Consider the following 16,590-nt stretch of genomic DNA (forward strand, 5'->3'; position numbering starts at 1 on the left):
GTCTCTTTTTCCTCACCTCCTTTCCCACATTTTGCTTGTGAGCTGTATTAAAATTCATTGATGATACAGACTCTTGACTGCAGAGGGCTTGTACATTTTTAGGTCAGCTGTGGATTATGGCATCTTCTCCCTCATCACCCTAATAGCATTTGCATGCCGTTGTTGCTTGATTTGAAGAAGAGCAAAAAAGGCAGTTGGGGGAGCTTGAAAACCACATCGGTAAGATGCAAGAAGGCTGATAATGAAAAGGGACGATTGAAAGTGTGTGATCCATGGCTCACCAGCATTGTATTAGTAGTATCCCGAAATCAAGAGCTCATTCATTTTAACCAGAGGTTAATTAATCAAACAAGAGCGCATAAAATTATAAGCGGCTTTTAATGAAGTGAAACAGCGTTATTGGCAGTAAGCAAAACACAGACTACTTTTGTCTGCAGCACTTGTGGCTTGGATAGGATTGCAGTCTGCCCTCAGTGTTGCAAGTGTTGGAAGTAATAGGCCTTTTGCTCAGAGATGCATGCCATTGCCTTGAAAAGAAGAGAGAATGGTTCCCAGCTCTTAATTTTGGAATGCATGGTGTTGCAGATGGCTCTGGACACGTGTAGAGATCCATTCTAAATCCACCTAAAGAAATAGTATCCTGAAATGTGCAGGGTACCTTTTGTTTATAGGACACTCCCCCATGTCTACAGGAAGATGGGGTGTGGATCTTTAAGGAATTTAGTAACCGATCCATAGGGAGCCAAGCTAGAAAGTGATGTACCTAAATTGCATTGACTATTTCACACTATTTAATGGGCGGGACCCAAAGTGCATAAACTGGAACTGTTGAATCTACACAACTAAACTGCTATTAACCCAACCCACTAATGTTAACCCTCATAAACCCTGAGAAATGAACATGGGTCTCTGCATTATGCCCAAAGCAGGCCAGGCACATCTGATAGGTGGTTGGGCATCGTCCTGGTCCAAGACCTCACTTGCAATATTGCATCTGTTCTGGGCACTGCATTTTAAGAAGGACGTTGGCAAGATGGAACAAGTTCAGAAGAGGGCAACTAAGATGGCGAGGGGATCTGGAAACTAAACTGTATGCAGAACAATGTAAAGAACTTGGCGTGCTGAGCCTAGAGGAGGCTAAGTGGAGATAGAATCATCATCTTGAAATATCCATTGGGGTGTCATTTGGAAGGAGGAGTAAATAAGTAAGAAGCCTTGCTTCTTGTGGCTTCTGAGGGCAGGACTAGAACCATGGAGTTCTAACAGTGGGAAAGGAGGCTTAGTGTAGTCAAGAGGAAGAATTTTCTGACTGTAAGAATTGTCCATCATAGGAATAATGTTCCTCTTACTGTTCCTTACTTACAGTAGTGAGCTGTCCGTTATTGGAGGTTTTCAAGCAGCATTTGGGCACAGGAATGCTATGGTAATTGCCGATGCTGAGCAGGGGGTTGGACTAGATGACCTCAACTTAGATATCTAAACTCTATGAATTATCATAGCCCAGGTCATCCAACAAAATATCTGGGAAACACTCCTGTCTAAGGTTGCTCCATACATTATTATTTGAATGGAAGCCTGTAACAGAGCTCCATTGTGTATATGCTAAAACCACAGTTTAAGGGCAGGAGGTCTGGTCTAGAGCGTAGAGCCTCCGTCTGCCTGAAGATAACATCCACAAGGTCGCCAGTTCGAGGCCACCGGCACCATGCGCCCTTGAAGCAGCTGACAAGCTGAAGCCGAACTATTCCATCTGCTCTGAGCGTGGGAAGATGGAGGCCAGAATGTGAAGCCAGATCGGAATGAAACACCTGAATGTAGTGGTCTTGAAAGAAAGAACCTTCTTTCAAATTGTAAAAATCCCTATTTAATAAGGGATTTAAATAAAGCCTGCCTATGTAAACCGCCTTGAATAAAGTCTTGAATAAAAAGGCGGTATATAAATACCTGTTGTTGTTGTTGTTTAATTACATGCACTTAAAAAAAATAATTCTCATGTGCACTGTTGAGACATGGGGTAGGAAATCTACACCAGTTATAAGTCTCAATAGCTTATTTTTATAGCCTTCACAACGGTTTCAAAAGAGCACACGTCTTCTAACCTTTATTATTTTAACAGGTGCACAACACAAGTTTCCAAATAGTATTTCTTATACACTTGTATTGTGATGCAACCCAATATTATCATCATATGTACTGCTTTTCAGCAAAAAAGTTCGCAAAGTGGTTTACAGTCAAAATCAAAAATTTTAATGGCTCCCCATCCCAAAAGAGCTCACAATCTAAAAAGATGTAGAACACCAGGAAACAGTCACTAGAAATATTTGGGAAATATTGCACCCCAGACAGTATCATAACGAATTCTTATTATTTGAACTAAGAAAGAATTCCTCCTAACCAAGCATGAGTTGGTCTGGTAAGGGGTTTTTTTCTTTCCGTGATCTTTTTATTTATAGCTTCCTTTTTCAATTAACACAAACCTGCATATCTTATGACTCATCAAGCCGAATGCAGCCCAGCAGCCTCATATTGTGGCCTGGCAGACGATGTTTTTTGCAGTCCCTGCAAAAACCTTCTGCTTTTTGCAGTCCCAGGCAGGCAGCACAAACAGGAGGTTTAGTCAGGCCCTTGTGGACTGTCGCAGTTGGTAGACAAATTGATGCATTTGGGTTGATGGGGCATAAGTTTGGTGGAGACTTGAATTAATGAACGTATCTGTCATGTGAATGCAGTAATGTGTCAGCTTGCCCTTTGCTCCTCCAAGATCTTTGGGAGAGCAGATGCATTGCTGATTCGGACAGCTGCAAACCATCACATGCACTGCAATATAGTGAGAGAGCCTCTAATCCAGAAAACCATGAACTGCAGTCTGTCAAGTCTTTAAACTAGAGCAGTCCCCTTCAAATGATCCCCCCTAACATAAATGGCAGCATTAAACTTGGCATTCTGCAGAGTCTCTGAAGGGTTGTGGTAATTCCCTGAGCATTCTCAGATACAAATGGTTTGCCATGAAAATAATTGAGAAGCTTTGTCCTTGCCTAGGAAAAAAAAAATCATTGTACAGAGTAACCAATGGGCGTCTGTACCCTCTTATGAAAGGCAAATGATATTCTTTGTGGAACTCTGAAATAATTACCCAGTTATTACTGAATTGTCATGCTTTAATGCCAGTCTAGAATAGAGACATTTAAAATTTACTTATGACTTGATTTAAAACAAGGCTTTTAAATGCATGACTCTTAACTATTAATTTGCTCATAAGAGTCCCTTGGTATGCAAGGTCCTTAAAACCCTGCAGGGATAAAGTTAATATAAGTCTATGAACTGTACTACATATCCGATAGACAGAACTGAATTAGTAGTAAGAAACAGGATAGTGGAAATGGGTAGTGTCCCCTTTTCCAATGCTAAGCAGCCTGTAGCTTTTCAAGTACCACTTTCCCAGTTACAAAGGAGTAACCCCCAGACCTCAGCAAGTTCAAGGGTGTAAGAGCCCTTGTCAATTTAAAGAAACGATACTAATAACTTTTTTGCAGGCATGGACACTTAGTACAGTGTAAGGGCTAGTTCGCATCTGTTGGCTTCTCTGTACCTGAGATTATTCTGCATTTGACGACCAGCAGGTGGATATGCAAATAGACTCTTAGAAAAGGCATTGCATTTTATGTGATATGAAGATTCTGTCTGGTGTTGGATGTGTGATCCATATTCATCTGTGCTCTATGCAGATGTTATGGAACTGTGGAGAGTCCATGATTTTGCAATACTTGCGAGTGTGCCCTTGAGCCATGCCCCCACACTTCAGAGGCCCCCTCACTGATCTCCATGCAGTCTGTGAAACACTGTCCCTGAGATCCTCCTCATGATTAGAGATGCTGCATGGAATAGGGAGATACATTTGCAAGTAACTTCCAGGGCAGGGTACTTTATCTTCTAACAATTCCCCTTAAAACACATTCCCACACTCCAGCCACTGGATGCAGACACACACAGACCTCAAGACTATCACCACCCACAACGTGCATCAGGGGAAGTAGGCACTTGCCCGCAAAGCTCCTGCTACTATAAATGTCCTGGTCTTTAAACTGCCACTGGACTCTTTTGGGCTTGTTCAGCTGCTGTTTTGCTCCTGGGGTGCAATCTCACTGAGATTAGAAATGGCATAAAAGAAAAAAGGACAGCTGCTGGAACTGGTATATTCTTTAATACTGTAAATGTTTCCAAGGCATTACAAGGCTATCTTTTTCAAGGGAATATCTTTTAGCTTGTGTCTCCCCTCCTCCCACTTCTTACTGCGTATGGAAGGTAAAAAATGAATTGGGGCAACGATCTCTCAGATATTTCATTGTAGGAACTTGCTGAACTGTGAGAGTTTTCTAACTCTTCTCTGTTCACAGACTACCTGTAGTGCAGGGTGGGTGCTGGAGCGCAAGCCAGTCCAAGGGCAGAATTTCCTATTGTTCCCGTGTATTAGAATCCTTTTGACTAAAATGGTGCCTTCTTTAGCACTTAGTTAGTGCCACAGATAGTATTTGGGGAGGAGGGCAATGGCTTGTATGTACAGTTAAGAAAGCCGTGTGAGTGCGTGCATGCTTCACATGTATTGTTCCGGGTAAAAATCTCTTATCTAGCAAAGTGTTACAAAGGGATTTAATACCAATCCAGGACCTTTGCCATTTGTGTGAGACGGAGTAGGGCTCATTTGCATTCTTCCTTCTATAATAATTACCTAGCAAGGAGTGCCTGTTACCATTAGCTTTGTTCCGTCTGCCAGTGATAATGCCCATCACCAGTCTCCATGCCACCAATTATGGCTGCGGTGCGGGGAGAAGACTGGGGGGAAGGAAGGCCAAAAATCATCCGAAATAAGGTGAAAATTTTTTGAAACCTGGCAAATCGATGTCCTGATAAAGAGTGTGATAATAGGCATTAAACATAACTGCAGAAATACTACGAGTTGAGGCCAATGGGTAATCCATAATATTGATGAAATGCTTGGTTTCAGTACAAGTTTAGAAAAGCCAACACATCATTTTTACTTAGCTTTTAAATCAGTCCAAACCTTCTTTGTCTTCAATGGCTGCATTTCTATTTTTAGAACCTGCATTTTTGAAAAGCTTCGCAATATATATTTTTTTACAATATTGAGGATTGTGGGGTAGGAAAAGTATGCTTATCCATGTAATATAAAGGCCAAATTTGTCCTGAGGGAGGCAACCCTGTTAGTTTGTTTACATGTCTCCCTCATTCATCTGTAAAGTGGAGGTGAATCCAAAAAGGCTGGACAGGTGAGAGGACCCGAGTGCTTACCTGCCTTTTTCCCCAGGCTCCATCGTGGTTGACACTTTTCACTCAGTCCAGCTCTGATACCCAAGTGAGGCAGGCTGTGGAGAAAAGTGCCTGAAGCAACAGAGTGTGGGGGAATATGTGGAGGAATGGTTCAGCCCCTGTGGTACATCTTTTGCTGTACCTACCATCACCTTTTATATGAATGGGGCAGGCACATGAATAAGCAAAAATGGTTGTCCTGACCACATCTAATTTGCATTGTAGTCACAATGGAGGAGAGCAATTGGCACTGGGAGGTATAAAACTACGAATTTGCCAATGATTTGATTACTAGCAGTATTTCTGATATACCATGACAAGCACGGTGAGGGAGAGGAATTTAAGCTAGTACTTCAAAAATGGTTGATTTACAAGTTGTGAAATTTTCAACATGTTTGGTTTAAAAGAAAAAAAATCAGGGACACAAGTTTGTTTTTTTTAATTGGTAGAAAAGGGCAGAAGACCTTTCATGGGTTTCGTATCTTACACTGTATGAACCACACTTTGTTGGCTTTTTTAATACTAGCAATTATTTTACATAAAATTACACATAAAGGCAGATCAGGTGTATACTGTTGCCAAAAATGGGAATGTGGGGAGGACAGTTTACACTCTCATGGCTTGATGGGCATTTTGGTGATGGGACTTTACCTGCAAAATGTCTTTTTGCACAACTTCTGGATTTTTTTGAGAAGGCAGCAGTGGTGGAAGTGACGTCAAAAAAAGAATATCTGTGAGTCTATAAATTTTCTGCAGGCTCCTTCTCTGACTCACTTGGTTGCTCCAAAAAATGGAGATTTCTAGCAACAAGATCTGTAATGAAAAAGCCACTCTCTGAACCTTGAATGATTAATAGAAGAAAATGCTATCATGGGGTCCAGAGTGATCGCTGTTTCCGAATGTCTTATTATTACACATGACTGCAAAGGCACAGCTATTCTTCCCTGTTTCCGCATCTTTTCTTTGCAAATAGAGGGTTATATAATGCTTCTAGGTGCCATATTTATACTGCGTGGCTTGTGTATACAGCATATAATTTATAGGAGAGAGGGCTATCTCCTGTATCCCCAGGGGCCGCCTTAAATGCCTACACACTCGTCGGTGCTAGTTGTGGTGGGAAACAGCCCAACTCCTTCAACACAATTTTTTTTTACCTGCACAATTTAACATTTGGGTAGAGGTGGCCACCGAGGTCTAGACTAACTAATGATGTAATCTCTAAATTATAGATAAGGAAACTACTATAGTGTAGTAGCAAAGAGACTGAGCTGTGAGTGGAAAAGTTCATGGTTCAAATATCATGTGTGGATAAAAATCACAGGAGTTGTGTCTATGGGCAGATACAGCCCAGTCCCCATAATTGGGCTCACCCAGCACCACCACCAACTGCTCTCAGCTGATGAGCTGCAGTGATGCCTTGGCAGAAGCTCCATCATCACTCCCTATCTTGAAAATATGATCAAGATTTGCATATCTTCTGTCATTTGCAGCTGATTGTCTCTTAAGTGAGAAAAATGTGCTTATTTCTGGTCATCACCTGCTTAATGACATCAGCTCCTGCTTAATGACATCATTTCTGGCCCTCAGCAGGTACCATGAATCAGGGATGGGAACTCGAGTGACTCAAGTCAAATGGCAAAAACGTGTTTTTTGCTGATTCATTTACATTCAAGTCACCCATGTTGATGACTTGGGCACTGACTTGAGCCTGAGGTCACTGAACTGGCACTCAGTCCCTAAGCATGCAGACTCAAGTCTGTGTTTGGGCGTGCTTGCTTACTTTTTTTTGCAGCTTGAAAGACCTTGTGGGGCCATCATTCAGACCAGGCAAGCAGCAGGGAAGTTCCAGCCAAGAAGGCATGGAGGGGTTAAGGTTTTGTTTTTGCATCAAGTGGTGGGAGCAGGCTCTCTTGTCCATTTCTGAAGGAACCGATGATCACTGGATGAAGGATGGGTGGTTTGATTCTTTTCTTTGTATGAGGGTAGAGCAGAAGAAGGAGCCTTAGAACTGGCTGGAGAAGCTCAGGGAGGGGGAGGCTGTTTATACCGATCATGCTTTCCAACCAAATGGCTTTGTTGTTACTTGGGAGGAGGAAGCCTCATTGAATGAGTCTTTTCGAGTCTGGCTCTGGGTGACTCAAAGTCTCCCACTTAGGACTCATTTTTGAGTTGAGTCATGGGGGACAAAGACTCATTAGTCAATAAAAGCTGCGCTGGACTTGCCTGTCCCTGCCATGACTACTTTTCTACCCTCTGAATAAACAGAGTTTTATGTCCTTGCTCCTTTCTGCATTATGGGGATAATAGTTTACAGGAACTAGTTTTTGGAGATATTGTACAGATAATGAATGGGAAGTGATGTTCACATTCAAAACATGCTGCTGAACACAAGATCTTTTCTTACAATATATGATGGTGGTGTAGGGCTTGCATATGACCTTTTGAATCACATAGAAGAACTTCATGCCTGATGGAGCAATTTATGTAACTTGGAACTTGTATACTTCTATGCCAACAGTTGCTATTTCAAAAAAATATTTTTCTGTTTTGTATTCTCTGCCGCCAACTAAGCAACAACTGTTTGTGATGAACTGTATATTGTTTATTACTAATTTACCTGCAAACTTCTTTACAGCTTTGTTTGTCCTTGAAGAAAAATGGTTGGCAACCTTCAGTCTCGAAAGACTATGGTATAAGCCTACAGCACCCGGTATTCCCAGGCAGTCTCCCATCCAAGTACTAACCAGGCCTGGCCCTGCTTAGCTTCCGAGATCAGACAAGATCGGGAGATAGTGTTCAGTATAGGGAGATAGTGTTCAGTATAGGGAGATCCTTGAAGAAGATCTTTGACATACAGATGAAGAATTAAGTCAGATGAATTGTCTCTTTTTCCAAGTCTTCTGAGGTCCCTGCAGCACAATTTCACTCCATTTTTTGCATTTAGAGTGTGCAGCAAATCAATAGCATAGAGCAGCAATTTTCAACCTTTTTTATCTCATGGCACACTGATAAGGCACTAATTGTCTAGGCACACAATCAGATTTTTGACAATTGACAAGGCACACCATGCTGCCAGTAGAGAGCTCACATGTCCCACTGGCTCTACTAGTAAATGACCTTCCCTCAAATTCCTATGGCACACCTGTGGACCACTTATGGCACACCAATGTGCCACGTCACAGTGGTTGAAAATGGCTGGCATGAAGCCAGAAAATATAAACATATTTATTTCTAGTCTCTAGCCTCTGGTGGTAGTGCCTGAATATAAGGAAGAATGCTTTCCAGAATGGGATCGCTTTGGCCTGTCTGATGTAGATTTTGATGTACATCAAAAACTTGCATGTTCCACCACCAGTGGAGGACTGCTGAATTAAAGGTATTCTTGCTTTGCCTATTTTGCATACCTTAAAGAATACCACTAATCAGTTTGTTTCAAAACCTACCATGTGGCAAATGGCTCAGGAAAGCAACTTGCTCCATAGCAAAATGGGAATAAAATTATGCAGAGGAATTGCTCATTTAGATCACATAATTGAAAATTCTGCTCCAAAAACAACTCATATGCCACCTGGCAGAATTTTAATTTTTAATTTTAATTTTTTGTGCTGCAGAGCATACATAGCCCTGAGTATAGAGAATGCATATGATATAAATGGTGGTGTAATGGAACTTTCTAGTAGTTTGATATTCTGTGAATTTCTGCTTCCTCCACCTCCCCACACACACTTTTTGTGTTTTTGTTTAGAAGACTATGTGGACATTACAATGGAAGCAGAGCTGGGTTTTATGCACTGTTCCCATTCTGAATCTCCATGTGTTCGGGTGATTGACTGAATAGAGCTTTTGCTCCTATGTAGACTAATATGCGTATGCTCAACTAGGCATGTGGACATTGAGATTAGGAGAAAGTGTGATCCTACTACCAGCCTCCCTCCACTTGTTCATTGTATCATATGCATGGGGTGAAAGTGTGTTTCAAGAAATGCCTAAGTATCACATCATGATTTCGTCCTTTTGCAGAGTTAGTCAGAGAGACAGAGAGAGAGAGAGGCTAAATAAGGATTTACATGGTTAGGTGTTACAGCTTTGCTGCCCTGCTTACCTCCTTAGACTTCTCTCATGGCAAAGATTCTCTCTCCCTCTTCCCCTACTGACCGCATAACCTTAATCTCAATATGCTTCCCTCCTTCCTTACTTTCTTCTATGGCAACTCATGATGTGTGTGCATAATTCATTTTAAGATCTTGGTTTTCAATGCAAATAAAAAAAAATACAAATTTATTTGCATAATTTTATTTCTGTGGGCAGATAGTGGATATGTTGTTGAGGCAGAGGACAGAGAGAGAAATTCAGACTACTTGCGGCTCCAGGTATAATTCTTAAACTGCATGGAATGTTTCGTGTAGACAGGTCTTAGAGTATTAATCTCAGAAGGGAAAACATTTCCAAATGGGTAGAGAAAGATTTTCATATTTGGTATATTGATTTCTTATTTTTAATTTATTTAAAACATTTGTATCACATCCTTCCTCACCTAAAGGGACTATCGTGAAAGGTCATAACATTTAAAATCTGATAGCACATTTTACAATATTCAATTAGAAAAGGAGACAGGACCCATACAACAGCTAAAGAAAAGCTACAACAGAGGATATCGACAGAAAGCCAATCGAAATGTTTTCGCCCTTATTGCCTTTCTGCCTATAGACACGCATGATGATGTGCAACATTAAAAACCAACAATAGAATTACAGTTAATAATAAAATACAGTTAAATGTATCACACTAAAAAGAGAAAAAGAAAAAAAGGACCTGCATATACAGTGTCACAAACGAGGGTGGTGTTAGGAGGCTGCCCGTACTTTGTCACAAATACACCTTTAAAACGATCTAGTTTGCATAAGCCTTTATGAACCTCATTGGCTATTTGCTTTATCTTGTTGTCTTGACAATTAAAAAGTCAACAGTGGGGCCTAAAGACCATGTCTGTACCTCTTTCGTTTCATGGCCCTTTGGCCCTACTGTTGACACATTTATATTTTTTTGCTGTACCCATGTGTAAAGCACGTGTGAAGAACTGCCAGCTGACAACAATTAATGCATCTGATGAAGTAAATTCTAGTCCATAAGAGCCGATGCCGCCATAAATGTTAGTCGTTGAAGCACCACAAAACTCCTTGTAGTGTTTGCTGCAATAGACTAACATGGCTACCCTCTGGTACAAATACATCATCCAACTATAAAAGCTTCGAGTCCCCTGAATGGGGTGGGACAGAATTTTTAAATAATAATAAAAGGAGCCAAAGACTGAACCCATTCTTTTGGGTTGAGAGTATGCACATTTCATGTTCCACAACAATTTTTATCCTGCCTGATGTATAGCTTTGTGTTCACTGGAAAGCCTGCCTACTCCTATCACAGCACAAAATTGATCCAATAAAGGATAGTACCTGGCTCACATCAATTGAAGGCATGATCTGGTGTGTAGAATTTGTTAATGTGCTTTTTCCTCTTAAGCAACCAATCCTGGTTGAGGCCTGGCAGGAGATTGTTTGAGGTAAATTGTGTTGGTAATCTGTTGGTCAGGCACATAACCCAGCTAATGAATTACTGGAAAAATCCTTTGTTTACCTGCTGTCACCATTCCTGGCTGTTAAAGATTTGCTAGAGTAATGCAAGGCTTCTGAAGCTTTGACACAGCCTTTAAGAGCTGAAACATTTCTCCATGTGTAGACTTTCTTAGGCATGTGGGCCGGGTTTTCCTTGTATTTTTCACCAGTTTGGCGTATTAGATTGAAAATGTGCAAACTTGGAGGAAAAAGGAAGTCTGCCATTTGTTTGCAAGCCAGAGTTGGAATATACTAAATCCTCTTGGCAGTCAAAGGCGCAGGGAAGCTGTATTCTATGCACAGGGTAGCACAACTGAAATGGTGCTTGATGTTCAAAGTACGCAATGCTACGACTTTTGAAGCCTTCCCTGACCTATTGATTGGTCTTTTCTAGCATTATTAATTTCTTTTCCAAGCTGTACTCAGATGACTGACTTGAGTGCAAGAAATCCTTTTTCCTGGTTAGTCTAGATGGGTAGCCTTCAAACTTTTGATGTTCTGGGAACTCATTCTTTATAACATTGTTCTCTGTGCCTGTGAGCATTATGGAGGATTCTGGAAACTCCAGAATGTTCTAGCCTGAATGTGCAGTTCACATGGGTTCCAAGCTCTGCTTTTAGGGTCTTGCTGCTGTTCTGTATGAACTGTAAAGTTCCCACAGAATATACCCAGTGTATTCTAGCATAAGCATAAAAGGCACATCGTTTTTCAGAAAAATTTGTCTGCTGTTACTGATCTTGCATTGGTGGAATCACTAGGTCCCCTGGAACACAGTTTAAAAATTGCTGCTCTATTTGATAATCAACAATACTTATTTGGCTATAGGCATCAAGCCTTGGATTGATTTTTTCCAGTTTTGGTTATTTTTCCCCCCTTACAGGACTTTTAAACACTTGAGCCCAAATCCTAACCAACTTTCCTGCACTGACACAGTTGTGCCAATGGGATGTTTGCTGCATCCTGCAGTTGGTTGGCAGTCACAGAGGCCTCTTCAACATAAGGGAATGTTTGTTCCCTTACCTCGGAGCTGCATTGTCCTTACCTCACTGCTGAAAAATTGGTTAGGATTGCACCCTTGTTGGCTCATTTTTGACAAACTGTTCTTTTAGCATTCCTTCTTAACTCTTTAGCCCTGCTTTTTGGAACCTCAGAATTTGTGGTTGCCTGTGGTTACTCAGTGGGCAATAAATACTCTAACAGTAAGGCACTCTGCAGGAGAATAGCAGCACCATTCCCTCCTTCTGGCCAGCAGTTACGGAGAAAAATGGTTCTGACTCATGCGCAGAATGGGAAGTGGATATTTCAGAACACAACACTGGCTCCTGAAAAGGATCCAAAGGTCTTATGCTGGCAAGCCTTGTCTGAAATCGAAGAGTGGAATAAGCTCTCTTGCTGTGTGAACTGTGAAAAGGACCCAGCTACATCTGCTAATCTAGAGATGTTTGTTTCCTTTGGGTAGCCACCAATGTGTAGGTTAGATTGCTTTATGTTGTCTGTTTCAATATATCAGTGTGGAAAAAGGAGTAATGGAGTCTAGATCAAATGCTAGCAGGGGTTGGGAGATGTTCCTCTTGGGACCAATATGAAATATCACTTTGTTGATGTCCCACTTGAGAGTTTCTAAGGTGCCTGTTTCCCTAGCTGCTTCCTAGTAGTTTAGAACTGTGTGTTTCCTCATTTGTACAGCTGTGAATTTGAATGTGAAGTGCAATTTTCAGCCAAGTCCTGGGTTTAATCTTTCTCCTGCAATACTCACCCTCAGGCAGGTTCCAGCTATATTTGCCACATAACAGAGCAAAACAGGACAGTAAAGAGGGTTGGGGGCATGGTGAGAAGCTTGAGTTGAGGCTTTCTCCCCTTCACCATGGTTTGTTGCAACTTGCACGCACGCTCCTCTGCTGCTTTCCCTCACTTCAGGAGCAAGCCAGGCTTCAGAGCTGCATCTGCCTCTAAACAGCCAGTTGGCTCTGACTGTGTGAAATAATAACAGATAAGCATATGCAGAATACTTCTTTAGTGTTCTATGTTTAATTCCTCTACCCACAAATGTAGGCTTAAGGAGTACGGCTACCAGGAGAGAAGGTTCAGTTTTTAGTTGGCTTACAATTCCATCCTTTCTCTGTTCCTAAAAGACTTTGTGCTACCTTTTCTTGTGCAAGTTTCTCATAGACTATCTTGAAGTGAAAAACAGTCAACCACTAAAAAAAAAATCTCCAGCTAGAGGAGGCTTGCAAGGAAGAGTCTGCAGGCACAGCTTGTGTACATATTTGTTGAAAGCTGGTTGGCAAATGCAGTTGCCTTTCAAACATGTTCTTTCACCTATCAACAGAGCACAATTCTCGAGTACTTAATGTTCTGCAGATTGCATAAGCACGACTCTGGAAATATTTGGACAGGCTGTGAGCTCTTGTTTTCCTACTACTTCATTTTGCTACTGCTTTAGGCTGGATCTCGTGAAACGGAGGCCAGAATATTGGTGTTGCGAAACGAATTCCATCTGAAGAGTTATACACGACACTTGAGAGAGAATCTCTTCCATCAGTCTGGTGTGTATCAGACATGTTGTCACTGAGAAGGGTAGCCGCCTTCTAGACATGGCTGGATTGTTGAGTCTTCACCCAGTAAAATATCCAGCACTTTGGACTGGTTTGGCAAGAAGCAAACTTCTACTAAGCTCAAGATCAAACCCATTCCAGAAGACACTGCAAATACCAAGGCTTCAGGGCTTCCTAACATACACTTTAGTTTTATTTTAAAAAAGGGGGGGGGGGAATCAAGCCAATGTGGTCATAGAGAAAATCAGTAGTGTAGTGGTAAAGTTTAAAGTGCACGACCTTCATGACACCCCCCCCCCCAACCAAGCCCTGTTAAGGCTTTATAACAACCAACCAAAATAGGGCACAATCCTGACCCCTTATGTCAGTCAGTGGGACGTGTGCTGCATCCTGCAGTTGAGTGTCACTCACGGAGACCTCCTCAAAGTAAGGGAATGTTTGTTCCCTTATCTCAGAGCTGCACTGCCCTTATGTCAGTGCTGGAAAGCACTGACGTAAGGGGTTAGGATTGTTTCCATAGTGTGTTATCCTCCTGCCACTTATTTCTACTTTGAAACTTACTATACTTGATTTAGAGCCAAATCTTAAGCAATTTTCCAATGCCAGTGTAGCTGTGCCAGTGGGATGTGCACTTCACCTTGTGGGGGGTGCAGCAGTCACAGAGGCCTCCTCAAGGTATGGGAACTTTTGTTCCCTCACTTCAGGGCTGCATTGCGGCTGCACTGGTGCTGGAAAGTTGGATAGGATTGGGCCCTTAGGTTGCAATCTGGTGCACTTACTTGGGAGTAAGGGCCATTTGAATATACTGAGATATACTTCTGAGTAAACAAGCATAGGTTTGCATTTGTTAACAATCTCACCCATGTTGTCCCAAACTCTTGGGTTGCAATAGTTTTAAAACAAATGTATAAAGATTGAAAAAAGGGATTAAAAAAAGCCCAACTAAATATAAAAGTTATATTATAGCATTAATCTCTGCATGTTTATTCAGAAGTGTCACTTCATTCATTTGCTCTGTTAAATTTGCATAAGATTATAACTTTAATATGACATGAAGGCATCCTTGTGAAAGATTATGTCGTAGACAATATCTTATGCCCTCTAGGCAAAATTCTAAGTTTGCCTCCTGTTAAGCCTGATTCTTCTTGGCTAAGGTCATTTGAAAAAGCTTTAAATGCAGCTCTAACCATCTTCCTGGCAGGATACCTTTGTGGGTGCCATATAGTTCACAGCCAGGGTTATGGTCTCAAAAGTGGTGGCATGTTGCAAAACATCATTGAAATTTCAGGACATGGACTCAACATCACAAGTGAGCCCAGTAGGTATGCTCTGAGGGAAAGTTATTTGGTAACTCATTGAACTCTACCCGGGTAGAGACCAACGATGATAAAAATGTGCATCCTACTAGGAGAAAGGAAGACTAGCACTCAGACACACCACTCCTTTTGGGACACCAAGGATTGACCCAGATGCACCTGACATGGCAGATTCAAGTCTAGATGGCAGTCGTCCCCGAATCCTCCTAGAAGAGCCCAGCTCCTATAAGGCCCTAGCAACCAGGGCCCAGTACCCCCTGTGTCTAGTACAAGAGAGGCCAAAGTCAGCATGACATCTCAAGTGTCATGCCCATGGCAAAGGAGGGCTCCTGCAGGCCTTCACGGACAAGTGGGTGGCTTCAGGATTGGACTGGTGGGTCCTCAAGGCTGTGGAGAAGGGGTGCACTCTGGAGCTGCTGTCCAGGGACAAGTTCATGAATTCCAGCAAGGTGTGGAAGGAGGTATATTATCCTCAGCACAGTCTAGCACCTGCTCTAGGTTGGGCCCATTGGAGCCAGTCTGACCCCAAGGGATAGGCTCTGACCATTTTCTCCCTTCTTCGTTGACCCCAAAAAGAACAGGGAAATTAGGGTGATTCTGGACCTAAAATGACTCAACAGTTTGATGAAGAAGCAATGCTTAAAGATGAAGATGCTGGGCTCGATACTGATGGTGATCAAAAGAGGCAACTTCCTTACCTCCATGGACCTACAGGAAGCCAACCTGCACTTCCCAATCACAGGAGGTTCCTCTGCTTTGCCTGTTGCCTATGTGGGAAAACATTTCCAGTGCTGGGCCCTACCATTGAGACTTGTTGACCCTGAGAGACTTCTCCAATGTACTGGTGGCAGTGGTAGCTTGTCTGTGATCGGTTAGGGGTTTCAAAACCCAAGCCCGTGGGCCAATCCTACCCTCAGGATTTTATCTGGTCCCCCAAGGTTCCCCAGCCTCTCAGGGCAAAAAATAACTCGAGTGCACTTCTGGGTATATTCTTTATTTAGCCACTAGAGGTGCTGAACGTAATGCAATCCAATGGAAAGAAATTATTCAGTTCCATTGCTTTATGTTCATCACCTGTAGTGGTTGAATGAGGTATACACCAATGCTGGGGGACCTGGAATATAAAGTTCATTAAACTTAAAACAGAGCAGAAACTGAGACAAAAATGTTTGTGATTTGTGTTGTCGGTTGCTTGATGTTTTTTCAAGATCCATTCCCCCTTCTTCCTGTGTAAATCAATTTTTCCCTCTGCTCCCCCAATCCTTTTTTCAAAATCAGTTCCTCCTGCTTCCTGTGCAAGTCGGTTTTGCCCTCTGCTCCCCTCCTCCTTCCACCCGTACCCACTTATTCTATTAAAAAAATCTGTACTATGTATTTATTTTCTGGTTCTCAACACCATGCCGTATATACGATGCGGCCCTTGTGCCAAAAAGTTTGGAAATAGGTGATGGTCTACTGCTACCTGGATGACCTCCTGATCCGCTCCCACAGCCTGCAGAAGAGGATTTCGGATGTTTGATGAACAGTGGAGTGCCTACAATGGCTCAGATAGGTAGTCAATTTTGGCAAGAGCAACCTTGAGCCCACCCAAACTATAGCATACTGGAGAGGAGGGTAGTTCTGGACACAAGAGCTTTCAGATTCTTCCTCTTAAGGAAGAGGTTCTCTAAAGTAATTGCTCTAATTGTTGGTTCTGAAGGCCTTCCAGTCAGAGGTAGTGGCTGGTCTTATGACCGTAATAAAGTTCTACTACTACTTCCAGTCAGAGGTATTGGTTGTGGCTCA

The 16,590-nt window shown here is 42.1% G+C and overlaps 1 protein-coding gene across 6 annotated transcripts in view; it reads left to right on the plus strand.

Annotated features, from left to right (window-relative positions):
* Nucleotides 1–16,590, plus strand: part of ZMIZ1 (zinc finger MIZ-type containing 1) — a 427,264-nt gene that overhangs the window by 97,268 nt on the left and 313,406 nt on the right. The gene's annotated exons all lie outside the window — the stretch shown is intronic.

Source organism: Tiliqua scincoides, chromosome 3 (genome assembly GCF_035046505.1).
Source record: "Tiliqua scincoides isolate rTilSci1 chromosome 3, rTilSci1.hap2, whole genome shotgun sequence".
In the NCBI taxonomy this organism is placed as follows: domain Eukaryota; kingdom Metazoa; phylum Chordata; class Lepidosauria; order Squamata; family Scincidae; genus Tiliqua; species Tiliqua scincoides.